The sequence below is a fragment of the Medicago sativa genome, chromosome 5, assembly GCF_051527215.1.
Source record: "Medicago sativa cultivar Bolivia chromosome 5, Bolivia_mono, whole genome shotgun sequence".
NCBI classification, from domain to species: Eukaryota; Viridiplantae; Streptophyta; class Magnoliopsida; order Fabales; family Fabaceae; genus Medicago; species Medicago sativa.
This window is the reverse complement of record NC_140753.1, coordinates 48,812,986-48,821,911: the sequence shown is the minus strand read 5'-3', so window position 1 is coordinate 48,821,911 and position 8,926 is coordinate 48,812,986. Positions and strand designations below refer to the sequence as shown.

The window sequence follows — 8,926 nt, the reverse complement described above, 5'->3', positions numbered from 1 at the left end:
TATGAGGATGAATTCAATGTGAAATCGCGAGCACTGAATCGTTCGTGGTGACTGAGAATGCACAAACAAAATGACAAGCAATGAGTCGAAATTTCTAAGCAAAATTGAAATGAGCAAATTTAAATCAAGATTCTTGTTAAGGATTGAGTTCTTTTGTAAATTTCGTATTTTTATCCCTTTCTAACCGTTAAACTTCCCTTGTTTTCTCAAAACCACCCAACTCTCTAACATTATAAGAATTAATCCTCATTACAAATAGCCACCACACTACATGATACCACCAAACCAAATTAACAAGACTTAATACCACCCTCGCCCACCCACCTTCTTCCTTCACCCCTCCTTATCACCCTTCCCTATTTTTTCTAACTGTCCCTTACCACTTTTTTCACCTACACAACACACTGAACTTGTTTGAATTTTTACCTTTGAAAATCACACCAATGGGCTCACCCAACCCACACACATCAATATTAACCACATCTTGTTTAACATGTAACAACACTTAATTCGTCCAACTCTTATTAACAAATGAGGGAGAGGAATTCTTAGAAGACGAAAGAACCCATTTACCTTGTACTTTTGAAGCCTTCGAAACCTTACTTTGACGATGTTTTCTGCCATTCTTCTTCAAAATGTTAATTACAGCCAACCTATCCTTACTCAGAATATGCACCACCCTTTTTAAACTATGTACTGAGTGTTTCTACAAACTGTAACAGCCCGATTTTCGTTAGTTTTATTTTATTATTTATTTATGTGTGTTATATGTGCTCTTATATGATTATTTGCCTCTGTGTGTATTTTTGGTTGGGAATCGTAGAATTCGGTGTTAGAAGGGTATTTTAGTCATTTTGGACTTAGGGGCATTTTGGTCATTTTGAGGGCAGTGGCAATTTTGTAATTTTGCAGAAAGTTATTTTTTAGTGTTTAGTGGAAGTTATTATTTTACCAAGTTAGTAGAGAGGGTGTAGTAATTATTTTAATTACCGTTAAGTGACCGTTAGTGTTATATTTTACCGGTAAGTGAGTAGTAACATTTTTGAGGTTGAATTAGAAATGGGTTAGGCCCATTAAGGTTTGTGAGATAAGCCCATTAAGTGAGCCTTTATAAACTAATGTTAGTGAGGAGAGATAGGGTTACAGCATTTTCATTTCATTTTTCATTTGAGAAGATAAGAGATAGAGGATAGAGAGAAGAAAGGGTTTGAAGAGATTGAAGAGGAAGGTTAGAGCTAGAAGAGGGATTCATCATCTAGGAGCTAAATTGAAGCTTGGGTTAGAGAATCTTGGTGCTAGAGGTAAGAGGGTTAGAATTCAACCATAATTCATAATTTTTCCTTTTTACCCATTTTGTGAAATTGATGAATTGAATCTAATTGTTGTAAATTCGTGCATAATTGTTGTTGTTATGTTTGTTAACATGATTTGTGGGATAATTGTGTGTTAGTATGTGAATTAACATGTTGAAATGTAAAAATATGGGTATATTGTGTTCTTGAGTAAATTTGTTGAAAAATGAAGTTGTGGTGTTAAATTGTGCATGAATTCATGTTCATTAGTTGTTGTTATTGATTTGAAACATGTGGTTGTTGGATTGATGCTTTGGGTATCAAAATTGATAATATGAGATGTTGTTGTTGATGAATTGTGATGAATTCATGATTGGTTGTTGTTGTTGAAGTTGTGAGGTGTTCTTGTTGATGTTAGAAACCTTGGGTAATCATAATCTTTGATGTTGTTATGAATTTGTGTTGTTCTTGAGGTTTTTATAAAAATGGGTTGATAATGAAGAAGTTTGATTTTGATGATGTTGAATGAATTAAGAAGCTTGTTTTGGAGGGGAATCATTTTGGGAAGAAAATGAGTTTTGAGTAAAAGTCATTTTAAGAACTTTTACAAAATAAGTCATCTTGGGATGAGTTTGATTAAGTTGTTTTAATGTTGAAATGTGAAGTTTTCAAGTGTGGTTTGTATGGTCTAAGTGTTAGGAATGCATTGGTGAAAACGGAACTGAAATCGGACTCGAAAACAAGATTTTATGCACGAAAACGTAAAATTGCATTTTTGCTGTACTGGTGGAATGACACGACCGTGTGTCTGGATGACACGACCGTGTCAGAGTCCCCTGTAAGGGATCACACGACCGTGTGTCCTGACGACGCGACCGTGTCAGTTCTGCAGAATCCCAAAACCTTGTTTTTTCATATTTTTGTGTACTTTTAAGCATACCAATGGATTCCAAACACCTAACCTTATTCAATCAATTTATAAGTAAGCTTCTAAGAGTATCATAGCTTGGGTCTAACTTGGTTTTGTTTTGGAAATGAATTGGTTTTGCAAAATGATGCCAAGAGACGAACTTCGTGATTTTTGGGAATTCTTCATGTGTGGCCGATGAAATGCTTTTGTAACCTCTACTACACACATATGTGACTTGTGAGAATACATGGCATAGGCAATTGAACTTGTTTACTTGGTTTTGGTTAGATGACTCAATTATTTTCAATGTTGTGATTTTTGGAGACGAACTTGGTAGAAAATGATTTTTGAGAGCCAATTGCTTGTGAACCCTTTATGAATAGATTAATATGATGACGAGATGATGTATGAATGGTTGTTGAGTGATGAATATGATGTTTGTGATCATATGTTATAATTGTTCCTTTATTTGGATTGTAAGGAATTATGTGGAAATGTGGCAACTATATGTTGATTTATGTGGAGATGATTGATGATGTGTATGAGTGACAACTATATGTTGATTGAATTGTGGATGTTGTTGGTGATTGTATATTTGTCAAGTGGTGGTGAATTGTTGTCGATGCATATATACTAATTGAATGGTGATGAACATGTTTATGTTATGTTGTTTGTTGAACATGTTAAATGTTGATTGTTGGTGGTGAGTTTATACATGCTAGTTTTGATGTGATTGGTGATGAATGCGTGTATATACATATAGCCGTTGATCATAGCCGTTGATTATAGCCGTTGATTATAGCCGTTGAATTGTTGTGAACATATGCATTGTGGATTGAGTCATATGTTCATGCATCATATGTCGTTTCGGATGTTATATCCATATTGCCGTTGACCGGATACTTGTATCCATATTGCCGTTGATTATAGCCGTTGATAATGATGTTTTTGTTGCATCATAAGGTGACGACCTTGGAGGAGTTTGGTACCACATGCATCTAGAAGAGTCTAGAACATTGCATGCATTTGATTAGTTGATGAGTTGTGACATATTTGAATATGTGACTTGGTGAATTGTGCATGGGTGAAATTTGGTGAACGTTGTGATTATGTGGATTGATGTATATGTACATTGGTGGATTTTGTTGACGGTTGTGAATAATTGAACTATGTTCTAATTGCATATCTTAATTGTTTGTGCTTATACACTTGGTGAACCCACTTGATGATGATTAATTTGATAATAATGATGAAGTGAGAATTGTATATGTATATACATATGATGTGGTGATTTCTTTGATAATGATGATTGCTTTGAAATGATGAATTGTACTTGTTGAGTTAAGCATGCTAGATGAGTAATGAGGTGAGTAATATTTTCATTCGATTAGTGTTGTTAAATGATGAGCTCTTGTCGATATCTTGAATAGAGAATGATTATGCATGCTATACTATGATGATAATGTGGTAGCTTGAGATGCTAGTAATGGGGGATGATAATCATGTGATGCTAGTATTCTAGGAGGGATGGTTTGTATATGTGATATGTATGATTCCTTGAATGCTATGTTTTCATATGGATTATGATGATGTAATGCTAACCCTCAGTGGTCTGTGGTGGACCGCCTACCTCTCTGTATGGATGGGTAGACGGCGTGCAGGATGCTTAGTTGTTGCTTGTTGATGCCGAGGAGTGGAGTTCCTCTTTTTCATGCAAGTGTCTAGATTAGGGCTCTGATCTAGGATAGTCCTTGCATGTTGTTTCATTTTGACTATGTATCTTGGAGTTGTTGATATATTCTATTATTTGGATTTGGAGAATACAATTGTATTTTGTTGAGATCTGGAGATGTTTTATGATTTTTAAGTATGCCCGCTGCTATGTTGTGTAACATGATCTTTATGCATGTATTGTATTGTGGTTTATTCGGAGACGTAGCATCTATTTCTAGAATATGTTTGAATATTCGCGCGTTTTACCGCTTATTAGAAATAGGGTGTTACAAGTTGGTATCAGAGCCGTGGTCGGTCTTGTCCAGACCAAAACCTGTTGAATTCCCTGTTGTATGCGACATGTACGGGAGTACTGTCGGTACTTGTTGTGTTGTTCTGTTCTTTCAAGTGGGTTTGAGCGTAGTGGGGGAGTAGCAGTTTGTTTCAGGTTCGTTGGGTCTGGCAAGGGAAGGTATCTTTGGCTGCAGAGGCTCAGTTGGTTGTGGTTTGTGTTAAGGTTCTTGTTGATTTTGAGTTGGATCTTGTGTGTCTTCCATTGAAGCATATGGACGTAATTTTCGGTATGGATTGGATGTTGACTTTTGGTGTTAACATTAATTGTTTGACCAAGAGTGTAACATTTTCTAAGCCGGTGGCTGAGGAAGGTGGGAAGTTCTTGACCGCGGAGCAAGTGAAGAAGTCCTTGGATGGCGAAGCTAGTGTGTTCATGATGTTCGCTTCATTGAAGGAGAGTAGTGAGAAAGGAGTTGGTGATTTGCCGGTAGTGCAAGAATTTCCAGAAGTTTTTCCGGACGACATTACCGAATTACCGCCGGAGAGGGAAGTTGAGTTTGCAATTGATTTGGTTCCGGGAACGAGTCCTATTTCGATTGTGCCGTATCGGATGTCTGCATTAGAGTTGGGTGAGTTGAAGAAGCAGTTGGAAGAGTTGCTTCAGAAACAGTTTATCAGGCCAAGTGTTTCGCCGTGGGGAGCTCCTGTGTTGTTGGTTAAGAAGAAGGATGGTAGCATGAGGTTGTGTGTGGATTATCGGCAGTTGAACAAGGTGACAATCAAGAATCGGTATCCGCTTCCGAGGATTGATGATTTGATGGATCAGTTGGTTGGTGCAGAAGTGTTCAGCAAGATTGATTTGAGATCAGGATATCATCAGATTAGAGTGAAGGCGGAAGATATATCCAAAACTGCGTTCAGAACGAGGTATGGACACTATGAGTATTCTGTGATGCCATTTGGAGTGTCTAATGAGCCAGGTGTCTTCATGGAGTGTATGAATAGAATATTTCATCCTTTTCTGGACCGTTTTGTGGTGGTGTTTATAGATGATATTTTGGTGTATTCCAAGTCGGAGGAAGAGCATGCCGAGCATTTGAGGATTGTGTTGGGAGTGTTGAAGGAGAAGAAGTTGTTTGCTAAGTTGTCGAAGTGTGAGTTTTGGTTGCGGGAAGTGAGTTTCCTTGGTCATGTGATTTCTAAAGGTGGTATTGCCGTAGATCCGTCGAAGGTTGATGCAGTGTTGCGGTGGGAATCACCTAAGTCTGTTTTTGAGGTTAGAAGCTTCCTTGGATTGGCAGGTTATTATCGGAGGTTCATTGAGGGATTCTCTAAGTTGGCGTTGCCATTGACGCAGTTGACTCGGAAAGGACAAGCTTATGTTTGGGATGCTAAGTGTGAAGAGAGTTTCCAAGAGTTGAAGAAGAGGTTGACGTCAGCTCCAGTGTTGATTTTGCCGAATCCGAAGGAATCGTTTGTTGTGTATTGTGATGCTTCTAAGATGGGTCTTGGTGGTGTGCTTATGCAGAATCGTCAGGTTGTGGCTTATGCTTCGAGGCAGTTGAAAGTGCATGAGAAGAATTATCCGACTCATGACTTGGAATTAGCGGCCGTTGTGTATGTGTTGAAGATTTGGAGGCATTATCTGTATGGTTCTAAGTTTGAAGTGTTTAGTGACCATAAGAGTTTGAAGTACTTGTTTGACCAGAAAGAGTTGAATATGAGGCAGAGGAGATGGTTGGAGTATCTTAAGGATTTTGACTTCCAGTTGAGCTATCATCCTGGAAAGGCCAATGTTGTTGCTGATGCTTTGAGTAGGAAGTCGTTGCATGTGTCTGCTTTGATGGTGAAAGAGTTGGAGTTGATTGAGCAATTTCGAGACTTGAGTTTGGTTAGTGAGTTAACACCAGATGGTGTGAGGTTGGGAATGTTGAAGCTGACAAGTAATATTCTGGAGGAGATCAAGAATGGTCAGAAGGAAGATTTGGAACTTGTAGATCGAGTGGTGTTGGTTAATCAAGGCAAAGGTGGAGACTTTAGATTGGATGAGAACGGTGTTTTGATGTTTCGTGATCGTGTTTGTGTGCCAAGTGCACTTGAGCTTAAGAAGCAGATTTTGGAAGAAGGTCACAGAAGTAGTTTGTGTATGCTTGTTTGGTGTGTCAGAAGTCTAAGATTGAACATCAGAAGCCGTCAGGTTTGATGCAGCCGTTGTTCGTGCCAGAGTGGAAGTGGGATATTATATCAATGGACTTTGTTGGAGCTTTGCCGAAGACTGCTAAGGGTTTTGATTCTATTTGGGTGATTGTTGATCGGTTGACGAAGTCGGCACATTTTGTTCCTATTCAGACCGGTATGTCTGTGGCTAAGTTGGCTGAGATCTACATTGAGCAGATTGTTAGATTGCATGGTGTTCCTTCTAGTATTGTGTCAGATCGGGATCCGAGGTTTACTTCTAAGTTTTGGGAGAGTTTGCAAGATGCTTTGGAAACTAAGTTGAGGTTAAGTTCTGCGTATCATCCCCAGACTGATGGTCAGACGGAGAGGACTATTCAGAGTTTGGAAGATTTGTTGAGAGCTTGTGTTTTAGAGCAAGGTGTCAGTTGGGTCGAATGTTTACCGTTGATTGAGTTTACTTACAACAACAGTTTTCACTCTAGTATCGGGATGGCACCGTTTGAGGCTTTGTATGGACGGAGGTGTAGGACGCCGTTGTGTTGGTATGAGTCAGGAGAAAGTGTTTTGTTAGGACTGGAAGTGGTGCAAGAGACTACGGAGAAGGTGAAGATGATCCAAGAGAAGATGAAAGCGTCTCAGAGTAGGCAAAAGAGCTATCATGACAAGAGGAGAAAGGATATTGAGTTTCAGGTTGGGGATCATGTGTTTCTAAGAGTGAATCCTGTAAATGGTGTTGGATGTGCTTTGAAGTGTCGGAAGTTGACGCCTCGTTTTGTTGGACCGTTTGAGATTATTGAGAAGGTTGGGGTTGTAGCGTATCGGATTGCGTTACCGCCATCATTGTCGAATCTTCATGATGTGTTTCATGTATCTCAGTTGAGGAAGTATGTGTATGATGCGTCTCATGTGATTCAAGTGGATGATTTGGAAGTAAGGGATAATTTGACCGTTGAGACTTGGCCAGTGAGGATTGAGGATCGTGAAGTGAAGCGTTTGCGTGGCAAGGAGGTCGTTTTGGTTAAAGTGATTTGGGTTGGACCGACCGGTGAGAGTGCCACTTGGGAATCAGAGAGTAGGATGAGGGTTGCGTATCCAGAGTTGTTTCCTTCAGGTAATTTTCGAGGGCGAAAATTCTTTTTAGTGGGGGAGAGTTGTAACAGCCCGATTTTCGTTAGTTTTATTTTATTATTTATTTATGTGTGTTATATGTGCTCTTATATGATTATTTGCCTCTGTGTGTATTTTTGGTTGGGAATCGTAGAATTCGGTGTTAGAAGGGTATTTTAGTCATTTTGGACTTAGGGGCATTTTGGTCATTTTGAGGGCAGTGGCAATTTTGTAATTTTGCAGAAAGTTATTTTTTAGTGTTTAGTGGAAGTTATTATTTTACCAAGTTAGTAGAGAGGGTGTAGTAATTATTTTAATTACCGTTAAGTGACCGTTAGTGTTATATTTTACCGGTAAGTGAGTAGTAACATTTTTGAGGTTGAATTAGAAATGGGTTAGGCCCATTAAGGTTTGTGAGATAAGCCCATTAAGTGAGCCTTTATAAACTAATGTTAGTGAGGAGAGATAGGGTTACAGCATTTTCATTTCATTTTTCATTTGAGAAGATAAGAGATAGAGGATAGAGAGAAGAAAGGGTTTGAAGAGATTGAAGAGGAAGGTTAGAGCTAGAAGAGGGATTCATCATCTAGGAGCTAAATTGAAGCTTGGGTTAGAGAATCTTGGTGCTAGAGGTAAGAGGGTTAGAATTCAACCATAATTCATAATTTTTCCTTTTTACCCATTTTGTGAAATTGATGAATTGAATCTAATTGTTGTAAATTCGTGCATAATTGTTGTTGTTATGTTTGTTAACATGATTTGTGGGATAATTGTGTGTTAGTATGTGAATTAACATGTTGAAATGTAAAAATATGGGTATATTGTGTTCTTGAGTAAATTTGTTGAAAAATGAAGTTGTGGTGTTAAATTGTGCATGAATTCATGTTCATTAGTTGTTGTTATTGATTTGAAACATGTGGTTGTTGGATTGATGCTTTGGGTATCAAAATTGATAATATGAGATGTTGTTGTTGATGAATTGTGATGAATTCATGATTGGTTGTTGTTGTTGAAGTTGTGAGGTGTTCTTGTTGATGTTAGAAACCTTGGGTAATCATAATCTTTGATGTTGTTATGAATTTGTGTTGTTCTTGAGGTTTTTATAAAAATGGGTTGATAATGAAGAAGTTTGATTTTGATGATGTTGAATGAATTAAGAAGCTTGTTTTGGAGGGGAATCATTTTGGGAAGAAAATGAGTTTTGAGTAAAAGTCATTTTAAGAACTTTTACAAAATAAGTCATCTTGGGATGAGTTTGATTAAGTTGTTTTAATGTTGAAATGTGAAGTTTTCAAGTGTGGTTTGTATGGTCTAAGTGTTAGGAATGCATTGGTGAAAACGGAACTGAAATCGGACTCGAAAACAAGATTTTATGCACGAAAACGTAAAATTGCATTTTTGCTGTACTGGTGGAATGACACGACCGTGTGTC

General features: G+C 38.0%; 1 long non-coding RNA gene across 1 annotated transcript; it reads left to right on the top strand.

The window, feature by feature from the left end:
* Positions 1–880: 880 nt before the first annotated feature.
* LOC146922628 (uncharacterized) lies at positions 881–4,156 on the top strand. The gene is made up of 2 exons (XR_015012538.1): positions 881–1,301; positions 3,853–4,156. It is a non-coding gene; the product is annotated as an uncharacterized LOC146922628 (long non-coding RNA).
* The last annotated feature ends 4,770 nt before the right edge of the window (positions 4,157–8,926 follow it).